This window comes from Microcaecilia unicolor, chromosome 4, assembly GCF_901765095.1.
Source record: "Microcaecilia unicolor chromosome 4, aMicUni1.1, whole genome shotgun sequence".
NCBI classification, from domain to species: Eukaryota; Metazoa; Chordata; class Amphibia; order Gymnophiona; family Siphonopidae; genus Microcaecilia; species Microcaecilia unicolor.
The window spans coordinates 318810858-318831848 of NC_044034.1; the positions used below are offsets into that span (position 1 = coordinate 318810858).

A 20991-nucleotide genomic window follows, 5' to 3' on the forward strand; every position below is an offset into this window, starting at 1 on the left:
CCCAATACATTACAGATATACTACTGGCAATATGAAACTTACCACACTTACCACTCAAAATAATACCAATTGTCAAGAAGGGCGCCTGATGGCACTAGTGGGTAAAATGGTGGAAGATATTCTTAAGAACCAAATTACTAATCATATAGACAAACATGGCTTAATAGTGAAGAATCAGAATACATTTTTAGAAAAGGAAGGTTATGCCTTACTAATCAAATTCTTTGAAGGGATGAAACAGCACGTGGATAAAGGGGAACCAGCTGATATATAGTCAGATTTTATGACTATATGTCAGCTAAATTGCCTAATGGTATAAGAATGCCTAAAAGCTGTTTATTCTTGAAAAAAAATCTGGGATATAATGTACGGTATCAAACACTGTATACCAAGAAATTTATTGCAATATATACACAATGAACACCCCCCCCCCAAAAAAAAAAAAAACCAAAAAAAACCAAGGGTCTTTTTTCTCAATACATCTTCCAAACACTCAATATGTAGTGAAGGCGATAAACCTGGAAAACATAATGATAAAAAAAAATTTAGATGTTTGGAAAAAAGTACAACCTATGTATAGCAAACAACAATAGCTGAACAAGTGCTGTACTAGATGGTAAATGAGATGCATCCTATTTTAACAAATATTTTTCATTCAGAAAGTTTGGGCTTGGAAGATAAACACAGCATGTTCTCCTGCTACTACCAACTTTGTGCAGAGATGATTATAAAAGTGGCTCTCATTCCAAACTGGTTATAGGATACTCACAATGAACATGCACGAGATGTATTTGTATGCAGTGCCTCCATTACTTATTAATTTATCACACATTTATTGTGGATACCCTGATACCAAACTAGTTGATGTGAGGACTTGATTAAAAAACTACTGCACTAGAAAGCAGTCAGGTGCATTGGTACTTAGACAGTACTAATATTCTGAAAGTAAATGAATGTACATATTTGCTTTCAGTGCAAGTATACACATATCATTTTAGTTGCAAACCTACATGGGTAGTATTTCAGTTCAGCAAGCCTAGTTTAGCTAGATTTATAACATTTATAGAATTTCTACTCTAAAGTATGGCTTCATTTATTAAAATGTGTTAAAATTTTAAGGTAAAACGACTATTTCCTTTCCTTGCTTCCTGCTAGACCAGTCCAGACCAATTGATTATGTCCCCGTACCAGTAGATAGAAGCAGAGACGCTATACACTTCCAGTGACATCACCACTATAAAGGGTGATGCAGCCTAGAACTTGGAAGTGTGTTCATGCTAAAGCAACTATATAAAAAAACTATTACTACTACTACTATTTAACATTTCTAAAGCTCTACCAGGGTTGCGCAGCGCTGTACAATTAACAAAGGACAGTCCCTGCTCAAAGGAGCTTACAATCTAAAGGACAAAAAGTGCAGTCAATCAAGATTGAGGCAGTCTAGATTTCCTGGATAGAGGTACAATGGTTAGGTGCCGAAAGCGACATTGAAGAGGTGGGCTTTGAGCAAGGATTTGAAGATGGGTAGGGAGGGGGCTTGGCGTATGGGCTCAGGGAGTTTATTCCAAGCATAGGGTGAGGCGAGGCAGCAAGGGCAGAGTCTGGAGTTGGCGGTGGTGGAGAAGGGTACTGAGAGGAGGGATTTGTCCTGTGAGCGGAGGTTACGGGTAGGAGCGTAAGGGGAGATGAGGGTAGAGAGGTAGTGAGGGGCTGCAGATTGAGTGCATTTGTAGGTTAGTAGGAGAAGCTTGAACTGTATGCGTACCTGATCGGAAGCCAGTGAAGTGACTTGAGGAGAGGGGTGATTTGAGCATATCGGTCTAGGCGGAAGATAAGATGCGCAGCAGAGTTCTGAACAGACTGAAGCGGGGATAGATGGTTAAGTGGGAGGCCAGTGAGGAGTAGGTTGCAGTAGTCAAGGCAAGAGGTAATGAGAGAGTGGATGAGAGTTTGGGTGGTGTGCTCAGAGAGGAAAGGGCGAATTTTGCTGATGTTATAGAGAAAGAAGCGACAGGTCTTGGCTGTCTGCTGGATATGGGCAGAGAAGGAGAGGGAGGAGTCGAAGATGACTCAGAGGTTGCGGGCAGATGAGATGGGGAGGATGAGGGTGTTATCGACTGAAATAGAGAGTGGAAGGAGAGGAGAAGTGGGTTTGGGTGGCAAGACAATGAGCTTGGTCTTGGCCATGTTCAGTTTCAGGTGGCAGTTAGACATCCAGGCAGCAATGTCAGATAAGCAGGCCGATACTTTGGCCTGGGTTTCCGCAGTGATGTCTGGTGTGGAGAGATAAAGCTGGGTGTCGTCAGCATAAAGATGATATTGGAAACCATGAGATGAGATCAGCGAGCCCAGGGAAGAGGTGTAGATTGAAAAAAGAAGGGGTCCAAGGACAGATCCTTGAGGAACTTCAACAGAGAGCTGGATGGGGGTGGAGGAAGATCTATGAGAATGTACTCTGAAGGTACGGTGGGAGAGATAAGAGGAGAACCAGGAGACGACAGAGCCCTGGAACCCAAATGAGGATAGTGTAGCAAGAAGTAAATTATGACTGACAGTATTAAAAGCGGCGGATAGGTCGAGGAGGATGAGGCCGGAGCAGTGACCTTTGGATTTGGCAAGGAACAGGTCATTACAGACTTTAGTGAATGCCGTTTCTGTCGAGTGTAGAGGGCAAAATCCGGATTGAAGCAGATCGAGGATGGCATGACAGGAGAGAAAATTAGGGCAGCGGCTGTGAACGGTGCATTCAAGTATCTTGGCGAGGAAGGGTAGGAGGGAGATGGGGCGGTAGTTGGAAGGGCAGGTAGGGTCTAGTGATGGTTTTTTGAGGAGTGGTGTGACTACAGCATGCTTGAAGGAGTCAGGGACAGTTGCAGTGGAGAGAGAGAGGTTGAGGATATGACAGATGGGGGGGGGGGGTGACAGTAGGAGAGATGGTGTTTAGTAAGTTAGTGGGGATGGGATCAAAGGAACAGGTGGTGCATTTCGAGGAGGAAAGAAGGTGGGCGGTTTCCTCCTAGGTGATATCAGGAAAAGAGGAGAAGGAGGCCTGGGTTGGTTGGTTGGTTGAGGGAGTGGGTTAAAGGGTGAAGAGGAAGAGGTGGCTTGGTAGTAAATTCGAGGTTGAACTTCTGCACCTTGTCATGGAAGTAGTCAGCCAGTGATTGAAGAGAGAGTGGGGGGGGGGGGGGGGGAACGGAGAGCACTTTGAGGAGGGGGTTAAGGGTGGCGAAGAGACGACGAGGGTTGGAGCCGAGAGAATTAGTCAATTGGGTGTAATAGTCCTGTTTGGCAAGGAATAGGGAGGACTGGAAGGAGGATAGCATGAATTTGTAATGAATGAAGTCGCTATGGGTGCGAGATTTCCTCCAGAGGCGTTCAGCAGATCGGGCGCAGGAGCAAAGGTATCGGATGCAAGGGGTCAGCCAGGGCTGGGGATTAGTACGCCTTGTGGGACGGGAGATGGCTGGTGCAAGGGTGTCCAGAGCAGAGGAGAGAGTGGCATTGTAAGTAGAGACAGCCTTGTCAACAGACTCGGAGGACATGATTGACGGGAGGAGATTAGAGATACTAGAGGATAAGGTGGGAGGGTCGACAAAACCCCCCAGTGATCCTCTGCGAATCTGGCTAATTAAAAGACAGATAAAAATCTCACTTATACTGGGGAATATTGTATTAAACCAGAGTACACTATACACAAATTACAACAAACTCAGTACTCTGTTATTTTTTGTATATTAATAATTATATCGTTTATTTAAATATTCCTATATATCCATAAAACTCTACACACCATTGGAACCTAGGAACTCACTCACACAAGCCATACACCCCACAATCTTTCAACCACTGTCAACAGTCAGCTAACTCTTATCGACCATTGTTTTACACATTACAACAATATTTTCACTATATATACATATGTATAAATGCTATTGATTCAGTGAAATATATTTCTGCTGCGCTCCAGTTAATGTTAAATAGCACTCCAGCTGATCCACTTGTCACGTAATTGTGATTGCTTCAAAATATACTGAGCCAGTTTCTTAATCACAAGTACATAAGTACATAAGTAGTGCCATACTGGGAAAGACCAAAGGTCCATCTAGCCCAGCATCCTGTCACCGACAGTGGCCAATCCAGGTCAAGGGCACCTGGCACGCTCCCCAAACGTAAAAACATTCCAGACAAGTTATACCTAAAAATGCGGAATTTTTCCAAGTCCATTTAATAGCGGTCTATGGACTTGTCCTTTAGGAATCTATCTAACCCCTTTTTAAACTCCGTCAAGCTAACCGCCCGTACCACGTTCTCCGGCAACGAATTCCAGAGTCTAATTACACGTTGGGTGAAGAAAAATTTTCTCCGATTCGTTTTAAATTTACCACACTGTAGCTTCAACTCATGCCCTCTAGTCCTAGTATTTTTGGATAGCGTGAACAGTCGCTTCACATCCACCCGATCCATTCCACTCATTATTTTATACACTTCTATCATATCTCCCCTCAGCCGTCTCTTCTCCAAGCTGAAAAGCCCTAGCCTTCTCAGCCTCTCTTCATAGGAAAGTTGTCCCATCCCCACTATCATTTTCGTCGCCCTTCGCTGTACCTTTTCCAATTCTACTATATCTTTTTTGAGATACGGAGACCAGTACTGAACACAAGTCAATGGTGGGGGCTCAACATGCCCACCCTCTTATGTGCACAGTATGGAGGATTTTACACAGCGAAGCAAAACGAACTTGCTTAATGGCACTTCATGGTTTGGCGAGGGCTTCCATAGGAGACCATAGTGAACCCCAACCGGCTTCACTTTAAATCCACATCAGCTCCTCGATGCGAGACCGCATTTTGAAGTGTTCTTCATCAGGAGGAACCATTCTCAACCTCCATCCTATAATGATTCAACAATCAATAAATCATTCATATACTAAACCATACAATCATAGTAAACATAAGTATTAACCCTACTTCCCAGCTACTTACCAATGGGAATAGACCGTCCAAGGTGGACACCTTCAGGATCACTCCGCTAAATCTGAATATCGCCACTACCGGAAACGGAAATTATATAATACTGCTGCCCTATTCGCAGCTGCCGATCCTAACCCCTAATTACACCCATTCCACGTCGAGGTTGAGACCTCGGGGAACCACCGTATTCCACGTAAATATATATCTCTGCTCAATGGCCAATAATAGTGCACTAACATCACCCCCTCCCCGCTCCATAGAAGCCAGCTGGGTCAACACCACACATCGCAAGTCTATTACGTAGATAAAACGTTTTGGTGGTCCCCGGTATCCCAACCCACGTGGTGTGAACGGAGTAAATGCAGTAAACACAGTTACCACAAGGGCCATGATAACCCACCCGTCTTGGTGCTCGATATTTTCAATAGTTCACCTAAATTTGCTTTACGGGAATAGGCAATTTTGGGATGCTGAGTAAATTCCAGATGCACAGCTAATACATGCCAGAATTTATGTATAAGACTACCAATTTGTGGAGCCTGCCTGGAAAACGGAAGCACACACGCAATATTGTTATTTCGTACAGATTTTTGTTTAGGTAACAATAGCCATGACCTATGAGCATACAATGCTCGTTTGTATGCAGTTCTAATTACTCTACTCGGGTAACCTCTTTGGACAAATCTTTGTGACATGCCTTTTGCCTGAATCTTAAATTCAGAAACTGTGGAGCATAATCGTCGTAATCTTAAAAACTAGCTAACAGCCCCCCCCCCCCCCCCTCCTGAGCGCCCGATGATGAAAACTAGAACAATGGAGCAATGTGTTACGATCAGTACATTTTCTATAGATTGTGGTTTGAAATTCAATTTGTTCCGTTTTTAGGATTTTGATATCTGAAAATTCTCTCTCTCGTTTGGCTATACGGACCGTGAACTTAATATGAAGGTCAACTCTGTTAAGCATGTCCAAAAATATTAGTAATTCAGATCTGGAGCCCCTCCAAAACATGATTACATCGTCTATATACCTCTTCCATAGCACAATATTAGTGTGCCAGGGAGATGTGTATACATGTTGTTCCTCAAACCGGGTCATATAGAGGCATGACAGCAACGGGGTAACAGTAGCCCCATCGCTACCCCACACTTCTGTAGATAGAAGTTATTCTGAAATTGAAAATAATTTTGACAAATGATCCATGTTAACAATTGACGCATCACACTTAACTTAGAACCATAGACCCCTGCAGTCACTAAGTATTCACAGGCCACATCGATCACCCTTTGATGCGGAAGGTTAGTGTATAGCGAATGCTACATACCTGTAGAAGGTATTCTCCGAGGACAGCAGGCTGATTGTTCTCACTGATGGGTGACGTCCACGGCAGCCCCTCCAATCGGAAACTTCACTAGCAAAGTCCTTTGCTAGCCCTCGCGCGCCCGCGCGCACCGCGCATGCGCGGCCGTCTTCCCGCCCGAAACCGGCTCGAGCCGGCCAGTCCAGTATGTAGCAAGACAATACACTTCAAGGGAAGACACAACTCCAAAGGGGAGGCGGGCGGGTTTGTGAGAACAATCAGCCTGCTGTCCTCGGAGAATACCTTCTACAGGTATGTAGCATTCGCTTTCTCCGAGGACAAGCAGGCTGCTTGTTCTCACTGATGGGGTATCCCTAGCCCCCAGGCTCACTCAAAACAACAACATTGGTCAATTGGGCCTCGCAACGGCGAGGACATAACTGAGATTGACCTAAAAAATTTACCAACTAACTGAGAGTGTAGCCTGGAACAGAACAAACAGGGCCCTCGGGGGGTGGAGTTGGATCCTAAAGCCCAAACAGGTTCTGAAGAACTGACTGCCCGAACCGACTGTCACGTCGGGTATCCTGCTGCAGGCAGTAATGAGATGTGAATGTGTGGACAGATGACCACGTCGCAGCTTTGCAAATTTCCTCCATGGTGGCTGACTTCAAGTGGGCTACCGACGCTGCCATGGCTCTAACATTATGAGCCGTGACATGACCCTCAAGAGCCAGCCCAGCCTGGGCGTAAGTGAAGGAAATGCAATCTGCTAGCCAATTGGATATGGTGCGTTTCCCTACAGCCACTCCCCTCTTGTTGGGATCAAAAGAAACAAACAATTGGGCGGACTGTCTGTGGGGCTGTGTCCGCTCCAGATAGAAGGCCAATGCTCTCTTGCAGTCCAATGTGTGCAGCTGACGTTCAGCAGGGCAGGAATGAGGACGGGGAAAGAATGTTGGCAAGACAATTGACTGGTTCAGATGGAACTCCGACACAACCTTTGGCAGAAACTTAGGGTGAGTGCGGAGGACTACTCTGTTGTGATGAAATTTGGTGTAAGGGGCCTGGGCTACCAGGGCCTGAAGCTCACTGACTCTACGAGCCGAGGTAACTGCCACCAAGAAAATGACCTTCCAGGTCAAGTACTTCGGATGGCAGGAATTCAGTGGCTCGAAAGGAGGTTTCATCAGCTGGGTGAGAACGACATTGAGATCCCATGACACTGTAGGAGGCTTGACAGGGGGCTTTGACAAAAGCAAACCTCTCATGAAGCGAACAACTAAAGGCTGTCCTGAGATCGGCTTACCTTCCACTTGGTAATGGTATGCACTGATTGCACTAAGGTGAACCCTTACGGAGTTGGTCTTCAGACCAGACTCAGACAAGTGGAGAAGGTATTCAAGCAGGGTCTGTGTAGGACAAGAGCGAGGATCTAGGGCCTTGCTGTCACACCAGACGGCAAACCTCCTCCAATGAAAGAAGTAACTTCTCTTAGTGGAGTCTTTCCTGGAAGCAAGCAAGATGCGGGAGACACCCTCTGGCAGACCCAAAGAGGCAAAGTCTACGCCCTCAACATCCAGGCCGTGAGAGCCAGGGACTGGAGGTTGGGGTGCAGCAGAGCCCCTTCGTCCTGCGTGATGAGGGTCGGAAAACACTCCAATCTCCACGGTTCTTCGGAGGATAACTCCAGAAGAAGAGGGAACCAGATCTGACGCGGCCAAAAGGGAGCAATCAGAATCATGGTGCCTCGGTCTTGCTTGAGTTTCAACAAAGTCTTCCCCACCAGAGGAATGGGAGGATAAGCATACAGCAGACCTTCCCCCCAATCCAGGAGGAAGGCATCCGACGCCAGTCTGCCGTGGGCCTGAAGCCTGGAACAGAACTGAGGGACCTTGTGGTTCACTTGAGATGCGAAGAGATCCACCAGGGGGGTGCCCCACTCCTGGAAGATCTGTCGCACCACACGGGAATTGAGCGACCACTCGTGAGGTTGCATAATCCTGCTCAACCTGTCGGCCAGACTGTTGTTTACGCCTGCCAGATATGTGGCTTGGAGCACCATGTCTTGACGGCGAGCCCAGAGCCACATACTGACGGCTTCCTGACACAGGGGGCGAGATCCGGTGCCCCCCTGCTTGTTGACGTAGTACATGGCAACCTGATTGTCTGTCTGAATTTGGATAATTTGGTGGGACAGCCGATCTCTGAAAGCCTTCAGAGCGTTCCAGATCGCTCGCAACTCCAGAAGATTGATCTGTAGATCGCTTTCTTGGAGGGACCACCTTCCTTGGGTGTGAAGCCCATCGACATGAGCTCCCCATCCCAGGAGAGACGCATCCGTGGTCAGCACTTTTTGTGGCTGAGGAATTTGGAAGGGACGTCCCAGAGTCAAATTGGAGCAAATCGTCCACCAATACAGGGATTCGAGAAAACTCGTGGACAGGTGGATCACGTCCTCTAGACCCCCGGCAGCCTGATACCACTGGGAGGCTAGGGTCCATTGAGCAGATCTCATGTGAAGGCGGGCCATGGGAGTCACATGAACTGTGGAGGCCATGTGGCCCAGCAATCTCAACATCTGCCGAGCTGTGATCTGCTGGGACGCTCGCACCCGCGAGACGAGGGACAACAAGTTGTTGGCCCTCGCCTCTGGGAGATAGGCGCGAGCCGTCCGAGAATCCAGCAGGGCTCCGATGAATTCGAGTTTCTGCACTGGGAGAAGATGGGACTTTGGGTAATTTATCACAAACCCCAGTAGCTCCAGGAGGCGAATAGTCATCTGCATGGACTGCAGGGCTCCTGCCTCGGATGTGTTCTTCACCAGCCAATCGTCGAGATATGGGAACACGTGCACCCCCAGCCTGCGAAGCGCCGCTGCTACCACAGCTAGGCACTTTGTGAACACCCTGGGCGCAGAGGCGAGCCCAAAGGGTAGCACACAGTACTGGAAGTGGCGTGCGCCCAGCTGAAATCGCAGATACTGTCTGTGAGCTGGCAGTATCGGGATGTGTGTGTAGGCATCCTTCAAGTCCAGAGAGCATAGCCAATCGTTTTGCTGAATCATGGGGAGAAGGGTGCCCAGGGAAAGCATCCTGAACTTTTCTTTTACGAGATATTTGTTCAGGGCCCTTAGGTCTAGGATGGGACGCATCCCCCCTGTTTTCTTTTCCACAAGGAAGTACCTGGAATAGAACCCCAGCCCTTCTTGCCCGGATGGCACGGGCTCGACCGCATTGGCGCTGAGAAGGGCGGAGAGTTCCTCTGCAAGTACCTGCTTGTGCTGGAAGCTGTAGGACTGAGCTCCCGGTGGACAATTTGGAGGTTGAGAGGCCAAATTGAGGGTGTATCCTTGCCGGACTATTTGGAGAACCCACTGATCGGAGGTTATAAGAGGCCACCTTTGGTGAAAAGCTTTCAACCTCCCTCCGACAGGCAGGTCGCCCGGCACTGACACTTGGATGTCGGCTATGCTCTGCTGGAGCCAGTCAAAAGCTCGCCCCTTGCTTTTGCTGGGGAGCCGCGGGGCCTTGCTGATTCGCACGCTGCTGACGAGAGCGAGCGCGCTGGGGCTTAGCCTGGGCCGCAGGCTGTCGGGAAGGAGGATTGTACCTACGCTTGCCAGAAGTATAGGGAACAGTCTTCCTTCCCCCGAAAAATCGTCTACCTGTAGAGGTAGAAGCTGAAGGCTGCCGGCGGGCGAACTTGTCGAATGCGGTGTCCCGCTGGTGGAGAGACTCTACCACCTGCTCGACTTTTTCGCCAAAAATGTTATCCGCACGGCAAGGCAAGTCCGTAATCCGCTGCTGGATTCTATTCTCCAGGTCGGCGGCACGCAGCCATGAGAGCCTGCGCATCACCACACCTTGAGCAGCGGCCCTGGACGCAACATCAAAAGTGTCATAAACTCCTCTGGCCAGGAATTTTCTGCACGCCTTCAGCTGCCTGACCACCTCCTGAAAAGGCTTGGCTTGCTCAGGGGGAAGAGCATCAACCAAGCCCGCCAACTGCCGCACATTATTCCGCATGTGTATGCTCGTGTAGAGCTGGTAAGACTGGATCTTGGACACGAGCATAGAGGAATGGTAGGCCTTCCTCCCAAAGGAGTCTAAGGTTCTAGCGTCCTTGCCCGGGGGCGCCGAAGCATGTTCCCTAGAACTCTTAGCCTTCTTTAGGGCCAAATCCACAACTCCAGAGTCATGAGGCAACTGAGTGCGCATCAGCTCTGGGTCCCCATGGATCCGGTACTGGGACTCGATCTTCTTGGGAATGTGGGGATTAGTTAATGGTTTGGTCCAGTTCGCAAGCAATGTCTTCTTCAGGACATGGTGCAAGGGAACAGTGGACGCTTCCTTAGGTGGAGAAGGATAGTCCAGGAGCTCAAACATTTCAGCCCTGGGCTCGTCCTCCACAACCACCGGGAAGGGGATGGCCGTAGACATCTCCCGGACAAAGGAGGCAAAAGACAGACTCTCGGGAGGAGAAAGCTGTCTCTCAGGAGAGGGAGTGGGATCAGACGGAAGACCCCCAGACTCCTCGTCAGAGAAATATCTGGGATCTTCCTCTTCCTCCCACGAGGCCTCACCCTCGGTGTCAGACACAAGTTCACGGACCTGTGTCTGCAACCTCGCCCTGCTCGACTCCGTGGAACCCCGTCCACGATGGGGGCGTCGAGAGGTAGACTCCCTCGCCCGCATCGGCGAAGCTCCCTCCGCCGACGTAGTCGGGGAGCCTTCCTGGGAGGTGGCCGCGGTCGGTACCGCACGCGGTACCGACGTCGGGGACCTCAACCTGGGCGATGGGCCAGCCGGCGCCACGCTCGACGGTACCGGTGGCGCAAGCACCGCCGGTACCGGAGGGGTAGGGCGCAACAGCTCTCCCAGAATCTCTGGGAGAACGGCCCGGAGGCTCTCGTTTAGAGCGGCTGCAGAGAAAGGCTGAGAGGTCGATGCAGGCGTCGACGTCAGTACCTGTTCCGGGCGTGGAGGCTGTTCCGGGCTGTCCAGAGCGGAGCGCATCGACACCTCCTGAACAGAGGGTGAGCGGTCCTCTCGGTGCCGATGCCTGCTGGGTGCCGAATCCCTCGGCGACCCAGAGCTCTCGGTGCCGACACGGGGAGGAGACCGGTGTCGATGCTTCTTCGATTTCTTCCGAAGCATGTCACCGGAGCTCCCCGGCACCGACGAGGAGGACGTCGAATCCACTCGTCGCTTCCTCGGGGCCGAGACTGAAGAAGGTCGATCTCGGGGGGGCTGTACCGCAGGAGCCCTCAGGGTAGGCGGAGACCCACCCGAGGGCTCACCGCCACCAGCAGGGGAATGGACAGCCCTCACCTGCACTCCACCCGATGCACCACCGTCCGACGACATCAGCAGACGAGGTCCTGGTACCACCGACGTCGATGCAGCTATCCGATGTCTCGGCGCCGATGCAGAGGCCCGATGCCTCGATGCACTCGATGCAGGGGCGGCCGAGGAAGATGGTCTGGACGCTGACGACGTCGATGCACTCGAAGATCCCGGTGCCGATGCCGACGAAGAGCCCGAGAACAACACGTTCCACTGGGCTAGTCTCGCTACCTGAGTCCGCCTTTGAAGCAGGGAACACAGACTGCAGTTCTGAGGGCGGTGCTCGGCCCCCAGACACTGAAGACACGACGAGTGTCGATCAGTGAGCGAGATAACCCGGGCGCACTGGGTGCACTTCTTGAAGCCGCTGGAAGGCTTCGATGTCATGGGCGGAAAAATCACGCCGGCGAAATCAAAAGCCGAAATGGCGAAATTTGAAGCACCAAATTTAGAGGGAGAAAAAATCTCGACCGAGGCCGAAAAGAGGCCTACCCCGACGACGAAAGAAAACTTACCGGGGCAAAAAAGCTGGAAGTACGGGGAGGATTACACGAAACCCGGCGGGGGGTTTCCGGAGCACTTCCCGACTAGGACAACGCTTTCCCGAAGGAAAAAAACACGTTCAAACAAATGGACGCGCGAGGTCGACTTTCCGGGGCTCGACACGGCGAAAACACGACCGTACCGAGTGCGGACAAAAGAAGACTGGCCGGCTCGAGCCGGTTTCGGGCGGGAAGACGGCCGCGCATGCGCGGTGCGCGCGGGCGCGCGAGGGCTAGCAAAGGACTTTGCTAGTGAAGTTTCCGATTGGAGGGGCTGCCGTGGACGTCACCCATCAGTGAGAACAAGCAGCCTGCTTGTCCTCGGAGAAAATGCTGTTACATCTAATCCAACCATGTGGAACTCATCCTGATCTATATCACTCAACTCAATATGTTCCAAAATCAGTATAAAATGAATTGAATCCCTCACATACGATCGAGCTTGGCATACCTGTGGTCTAAGGAATCTATACAAAAACTTGGATAAGGGCTCCAACACCGAATCTCGTGTAGACACTATCGGACGTCCAGGGGGGTCACACAACGATTTATGAACTTTAGGAACAAAGTAAATATATGGAGTCTTAGGGAACAGATGACATAAAAACCATTGTTCTTTGATGGTAATAATCCCATCCATAACTGCATTTTGCACATATGCATTAATGTCCCTTTTCAAGACACTAGTTGGATCAACCTCCAGACTATCATAGTATTCACTTTGTCCCAATTGGCGTAGCCCCTCCTGGACGTATTTTTGAGTGTCCATGATAACAGTGGACCCGCCTTTGTCAGCCCTCAAAATGTGGTGATGAGGATGAGTGCCACATGGTTGGATTAGATGTAACAGCATTATACACTAACTGTCCGCATCAAAGGGTGATCAATGTGGCCTGTGAATACTTAGTGGCTGCAGGGGTCTATGGTGCTAAATTAAGTGTGATGCGTCAATTGTTAAAATGGGTCATTTGTCAAAATTATTTTCAATTTCAGAATAACTTCTATGTGCAGAAGTGTGGGGTATCGATGGGGATAACTGCTGCCCCGTCGCTGGCATGCCTCTATATGACCCGGTTTGAGGAACTGTTATGATATCAGTTTGTCAGGATTATTGAAATATATGTAGCACAATTATTGATTATGCTGAATCAGATATACCAATATAAAAATACAGCTTTAAAAACGTATTAAAACTGCAGCAATGAAACTGGCTTTCATTTCAAGTCCCTCTTCCCCCTCCCTTTTCCTGGGAAACTTCTGACAAACACTTAGAGGCAGATGCATCAAGCAAACGTTAAAAAATCGAAATCGTTAAAGTCCCTAATGATTTTAAAAAAACGAAGAATGCACCAAAACAACAAGTCACACATGCTCGGATCGGTATTGAAAAGTACAATGTATCAAAGAATCACAATACACATCGGTAATCGGCCCCTAAAGCATGCGCAGAGCAGCCAATCGTTATGTTAGCTGCTCTGCGCATGCCACAAACAGCCAAAACACAAGCACATGGCTCCCAAATCAAAACAAAAATAAAAAAGAGGGGGGGCAAAGGCGCTCGTGAGGAGCGTCCTGTATGGCCGTCCTTGACCCCCCCCCCCCCCCGCACAAAAAAACTCAAATTTTAGCAGCCCCAGCCCGGCCCTCCTCCCTTCCTGTGTCTTCTCCCACACTAGCTCCGCCTCCCGCCATGCTCCAGTCCCGTGCCCCGCCCCTGCCGCCCCCCCATTGGTCGTGGCTGCCGCTCCCCCCTCTGCCTTACCGGCCCGTGCAGCGCCTCTCACCTCTGCTGCATGGGCAAGAACAGCTGATTGGCGAGTCAGAAGGCCTCCTCAGACGTCCCTTCTTTCTTCCTGGGCCCGCCCTCCTCTGACGTAGGTAAACTAGGAAGAAAGAAGGGACGTCTGAGGAGGCCTTCTGACTCGCTGATCAGCTGTTCTTGCCCGTGCAGCAGAGGTGAGAGGCGCTGCACGGGCCGGTAAGGCAAAGGGGGGGGTCGTTGGAGTGGGGGAGCGGCAGCCACAACCAAAGGGGGGGCGGTGGGAGCGGGGCATGGGACCGGAGTATGGCGGGAGGCGGAGCTAGTGTGGGAGAAGACACAGGAAGGGAGGAGGGCCGGCCCGGGGCTGCGAAAATTTGAGTTTTTTCGTGCGGGGGGGGGGGGGGGGGGGTGGAGGTGGGGGTGGGAAACGGTGACCTCGGGCCCCTCCCGATTTTTTTTTCTTTTGGTGCTGAGGGAGAGGGGAGCAGCAGCGACCTGGGGCGTCAATTTTCGCCCCCCTAGTTATTTTTTTAAATACATTTCACTTTTAAACTTCTAGCTGACAGCCCTAACGAGAGGTACAGACCTCTCGTTAGATTTCCTGCCTTTTTCCTGCGTAAAGGCAATCGGAAAAGGTTAGTGCATCTCGTTTCAATGGGGTTTTTACACTAATTGCTCATCTCCATTCCGTTTTCATTAGCTGCTAGCTTCCTCGGTAAAAGCCCTTTGATGCATGCAACGGATCAAAATTTCCTCGTTGGAGGGTCATTAAAGGCTCATTAAGCTTTAGTGCATCTGCCTCTTAAAGACAAAAAGGTACTGCTGCAAGGATCTCACCTCCCCCTTTCTCCCCCCTTTAACAAAAGACTATTCTCAAACAAACTCTGACAAGTAAGAGACTGCTTCAAAGTTTTAAATTTACTCTCTTCCTCTGATCAAAAGCCTGGCTGATCAACACAACAAAGATCAAAGAAGCAAGGAGACAGGCAGGCTGGAAAGGTGTAAAATCCAGCTACTAAAGACAAAGGACAAGAAACCACCTGCTGGCTGCCTTAGACAAATCTTATCAGATACACATCACAGAGATTCAAACAGGAAGCCTTTTGCTTCAATAGACCATTTGTCAGCAAAATCCAGACAGGAAGTGTTATGATGTCATAAAACATGAGACCAGGTACCATGATTCATTGCAACTACTCAGGGTCCAGTGCAAACCAGGAAGCAAGTGCTGAGATTCATGTGATCATGTCCTCCTGCAACTTGCAATATATAAAAGGCAGAAGCTGTTCCACACAGACAGATCTCTTCTATCCTTCTGCAGCCCTGGTCGTCTCCCTGCTACTGCTACAAAGACTCTCCCTCCTCCTGCAATCACGTGCTTACCTCTTGCTGCTCATGCTTTGTAACAAGGACTTGTAAGTAACTTATAACTATAATTAATATTTAAACCTGCTACCTTGCTTTAAAGCACAGATTCTCTGTAAGACTCTTACCTCTTGCTGCAATTGCAGAAAACTATATCTAAATATATAGTGTTCCTGTTCTTTAAACCTGGTAATGAAGGTTAATGTAATCTAATAAATATAGCATCTAATTCATCTTTATTCTTGCAAATGTAAATCTTATTATCTTAATAGATAATTGGTGGAGAAATAACCAAACTATATCTTAAAGCTTATAAATATTAGCGAGTGCTCTGGAGCAATATCCCCAAGTATAAATTATTTCTTGTTACAGAACAACATGTATACATGTCTCCCTGGCACACTAATATTGTGCTATGGAAGAGGTATATAGACGATGTAATCATGTTTTGGAGGGGCTCCAGATCTGAGTTACTAATATTTTTGGACATGCTTAACAGAGTTGACCCTCATATTAAGTTAACGGTCCGTATCAAACGAGAGATAGAATTTTCAGATATCAAAATCCTGAAAACGGAACAAAATGAATTTCAAACCACAATCTATAGAAAATGTATTGATCATAACACATTGCTCCATTATTCAAGTTTTCATCATCGGGCGCTGAGGGGGGGGTCCCTGTTAGCCAGTTTTTAAGATTACGGCGATTATGCTCCACAGTTTCTGAATTTAAGATTCAGGCAAAAGGCATGTCACAAAGATTTGTCCAAAGAGGTTACCCAAGTAATTAGAACTGCATACAAACGAGCATTGTATGCTCATAGGTCATGGCTATTGTTACCTAAACAAAAATCTGAACGAAATAACAATATAGCCTGTGTTCTTCCGTTTTCCAGGCGGGCTCCACAAATTGGTAGTCTTATACATAAATTCTGGCATGTATTAGCTATGCATCTGGAATTTACTCAGCATCCAAAAATCGCCTATTCCCATAAAGCGAATTTAGGTGAACTATTGAAAATATCGAGCACCAAGACAGGGGTGGGTTATCATGGCCCTTGTGGTAACTGTGTTTACTGCATTTACTCCGTTCACACCACGTGGGTTGGGATACCGGGGACCACCAAAACGTCTACGTAATAAGACTTGCGATGTGTGGTGTTGACCCAGCTGACTTCTATGGAGCAGGGGAGTGATGTTAGTGCACTATTATTGGTCATTGAGCAGAGATATATATTTACATGGAATCTATGTAAGTGATTTTAAAACTGCTTATTGGCTATTTGTATTTGATAGTTGATAATCTAGGAACTGGATTTAACAAGTGCTTTAAAATCGGTAGTAGTTTCTCTTGTATTTTTTTTCCCCTCTGCTTCCATTCTGTATGAAACTCCTCCCCTCCCCCATCTGCTTTTGTTGTAAGGTAATTTCATAGCACAGGTGGAGCTTTTCTCTCCACATGGTTTTTGTCTCTACACAGAACAGAAGCTGGACGGATCTTCTCAGATAAGATTATTTTCTGATTCCCCCCACCTTACACTTGTGGCTCTGGGCATTTCAATGCTGTTCTAGAGATAGGTTACAGCAAACACATTCCATAGGTCTTATGCTTAAGCCCACCCACCCTGCCCCACAACCCACCCACCCCAAGACTGACACTTCCTATATAGCTTTACCAAATATACTACATATCATAAATTAACCCCACCCTAATTACAACCCCATCATAGTACACCTGTTCATACCCATTTCAACAAATCAAGATGACTTTTATTCTCTGTAATAATTGTGGTGCTTTAGTTTCAAGACCAAGCTTCTGGAGACTTAAAGCTTGTCCTATCTGTCTTCAGCTTGCTAGTTTAAAACAGGAGCTCAGCAAAGTAAAGCAGGAATTGAATGCACTTAAAGCAACTTCTAGGACTGCACAAAATCATACTGCACAGAATCATACCAAATTCTCACCACTGCCTCAAAGGATAATACCACCTAAGAATAGATGGTTCACAGTAGGCTCAGGCAGGCTTCGTTATGTGACACAGAAGCATCCGCCCTCACAAGTTTTGCCCCTACAGAATTCCTTTGCTCCACTACAGCACGGTGATGCTCCTGAAAATAAAACTGAGGCGGAAGAGAAAGAAAAAGCAAAGAAGGTGGAACAAAAAGATATGAAGGTACCCAAAGAGAAAAGACACCCCCAAATCACTAAAACACATACTTGGAAATGTAGATGGAAAGTGATGACCACAAATGCTCACAGTCTAAGCAATAAAGTTCATGACCTTCATGCCCTAATCTTGGAGGCAGACTTGGACATACAGTGGTGGAAATAAGTATTTGATCCCTTGCTGATTTTGTAAGTTTGCCCACTGACAAAGACATGAGCAGCCCATAATTGAAGGGTAGGTTATTGGTAACAGTGAGAGATAGCACATCACAAATTAAATCCGGAAAATCACATTGTGGAAAGTATATGAATTTATTTGCATTCTGCAGAGGGAAATAAGTATTTGATCCCCCACCAACCAGTAAGAGATCTGGCCCCTACAGACCAGGTAGATGCTCCAAATCAACTCGTTACCTGCATGACAGACAGCTGTCGGCAATGGTCACCTGTATGAAAGACACCTGTCCACAGACTCAGTGAATCAGTCAGACTCTAACCTCTACAAAATGGCCAAGAGCAAGGAGCTGTCTAAGGATGTCAGGGACAAGATCATACACCTGCACAAGGCTGGAATGGGCTACAAAACCATCAGTAAGATGCTGGGCGAGAAGGAGACAACTGTTGGTGCCATAGTAAGAAAATGGAAGAAGTACAAAATGACTGTCAATCGACAAAGATCTGGGGCTCCACGCAAAATCTCACCTCGTGGGGTATCCTTGATCATGAGGAAGGTTAGAAATCAGCCTACAACTACAAGGGGGGAACTTGTCAATGATCTCAAGGCAGCTGGGACCACTGTCACCACGAAAACCATTGGTAACACATTACGACATAACGGATTGCAATCCTGCAGTGCCCGCAAGGTCCCCCTGCTCCGGAAGGCACATGTGACGGCCCGTCTGAAGTTTGCCAGTGAACACCTGGATGATGCCGAGAGTGATTGGGAGAAGGTGCTGTGGTCAGATGAGACAAAAATTGAGCTCTTTGGCATGAACTCAACTCGCCGTGTTTGGAGGAAGAGAAATGCTGCCTATGACCCAAAGAACACCGTCCCCACTGTCAAGCATGGAGGTGGAAATGTTATGTTTTGGGGGTGTTTCTCTGCTAAGGGCACAGGACTACTTCACCGCATCAATGGGAGAATGGATGGGGCCATGTACCGTACAATTCTGAGTGACAACCTCCTTCCCTCCGCCAGGGCCTTAAAAATGGGTCGTGGCTGGGTCTTCCAGCACGACAATGACCCAAAACATACAGCCAAGGCAACAAAGGAGTGGCTCAGGAAGAAGCACATTAGGGTCATGGAGTGGCCTAGCCAGTCACCAGACCTTAATCCCATTGAAAACTTATGGAGGGAGCTGAAGCTGCGAGTTGCCAAGCGACAGCCCAGAACTCTTAATGATTTAGAGATGATCTGCAAAGAGGAGTGGACCAAAATTCCTCCTGACATGTGTGCAAACCTCATCATCAACTACAGAAGACGTCTGACCGCTGTGCTTGCCAACAAGGGTTTTGCCACCAAGTATTAGGTCTTGTTTGCCAGAGGGATTAAATACTTATTTCCCTCTGCAGAATGCAAATAAATTCATATACTTTCCACAATGTGATTTTCCGGATTTAATTTGTGATGTGCTATCTCTCACTGTTACCAATAACCTACCCTTCAATTATGGGCTGCTCATGTCTTTGTCAGTGGGCAAACTTACAAAATCAGCAAGGGATCAAATACTTATTTCCACCACTGTAGTTGCAATCACAGAGACATGGCTCAATGGTTCCCATGAATGGGATGCAAACATACCAGGCTATAATCTTTTTAGGAAGGATAGAGAGGGGCGTAAGGGTGGAGGAGTAGCTCTGTATGTGAGAAATGATATCACAGTGACTGAAATGACAGGGAACTGGGGAAAGGAAGAAGCGATATGGATCACCTTAAAAAGAAAGGATAAAACCTCTGTCCATGTGGGTGTTGTCTACAGACCTCCGACACAATTGGAGGACCTAGATAAAGATCTGATCGCTGATATTCAAAAGTTGGGGAAGAAAAGAGAGGTGCTGTTGTTGGGAGATTTCAATCTGCCGGATGTAGATTGGACGGTTCAGTTTGCGAAATCGGAAAGAAGTAGAGAGATCGTGGATGCTTTTCAAAGTGCTTTGCTCAGACAAATGGTGTCAGAACCCACGAGGGAGGGAGCGATGCTAGATCTGGTACTCACAAATGGGGATAATGTGTCAAATGTCCGAGTGGGTGCCCACCTGGGCAGCAGTGACCATCAAACGGTTTGGTTTGATATGACGGCTGAAGAGGAGGGTGGCCACTCAAAACTCAAAGTCCTGGATTTCAAACATGCTGACTTTAGTAAAATGGGGGAATACCTGAGGAAGGAGCTGATGGGATGGGAGGAAATACAAGAAGTGGAAGGACAGTGGTCCAGACTGAAAGAAGCTATAAATAGGGCCACGAACCTTTATGTAAGGAAAGTAAATAAAAACAAGAGAAAAAGGAAACCGATATGGTTCTCCAAGCAAGTGGCTGAGAAAATAAAGGCTAAAGAGTTGGCGTTCCAGAAATAAAAAAAAAACTCATGAAAAGGGACACGAGGAGGAATACCGGATGAAACTGAAAGAAGCCAAGAGAGAGATACGTCTGGCGAAAGCGCAAACGGAAGAACAAATGGCTAGAAATGTAAGGAGGGGTAGCAAAATTTTCTTCAGGTATATTAGTGAAAGGAGAATGACTAAAAAGGGAATTGTGAGACTAAAAGATACTGCGAACCGCTATGTGGATAATGATGAAGAAAAAGCAAATTTGCTAAATAGATACTTCTGTTCTGTTTTCACAGAAGAAAATCCTGGAGAAGGACCGCGATGGGCTGCAAAAAGTACAAATGAGATTGAAGTGGATAGAGCACTGTTCACGGAAGAGAGTGTGTATGAACAACTTGAAAAGCTAAAGGTGGACAAAGCCATGGGACCGGATGGGATCCACCCTAGGATATTGAGGGAGCTCAGAGAGGTTCTGGCGGGTCCTCTTAAAGATTTGTTTAATAAATCCTTGGAGATGGGAGAGGTTCCGAGGGATTGGAGATCGGCGGATGTGGTCCCTCTTCACAAAAGTGGTGATAGGGAAGAAGCTGGAAACTACAGGCCGGTAAGCCTCACTTCGGTTATTGGAAAAGTAATGGAAGCGATGCTGAAGGAAAGGACAGTGAATTTCCTGGAAGCCAATAAGTTGCAAGATCCGAGACAACATGGATTTACCAAAGGGAAATCGTGCCAAACGAACCTCATTGAGTTCTTTGATTGGGTGACAGGAGAATTGAATCAGGGACGAGCTATGGACGTAATCTACTTAGATTTCAGCAAAGCTTTTGACACGGTTCCCCACAGGAGACTCTTAAATAAACTGGATGGGCTGAAGATAGGACCCGAAGTGGTGAACTGGATTAGGAACTGGTTGACGGACAGACGCCAGAGGGTGGTGGTGAATGGAATTCGCTCGGAGGAGTGAAAGGTAAGTAGTGGAGTGCCTCAAGGA

At 47.8% G+C, this 20991-nt stretch overlaps 1 protein-coding gene across 4 annotated transcripts in view; it reads right to left on the reverse strand.

Annotated features, from left to right (window-relative positions):
- Positions 1-429: 429 nt before the first annotated feature.
- FIGLA (folliculogenesis specific bHLH transcription factor) overlaps positions 430-20991 on the reverse strand; it is a 157527-nt gene continuing 136965 nt past the window's right edge. For all 4 annotated transcript variants that reach the window (XM_030199624.1, XM_030199625.1, XM_030199626.1 and 1 more), the window contains exon 6: positions 430-518. The gene's annotated coding sequence lies outside the window, so the exon portion shown is untranslated. The remainder of the gene's footprint in view (positions 519-20991) is intronic.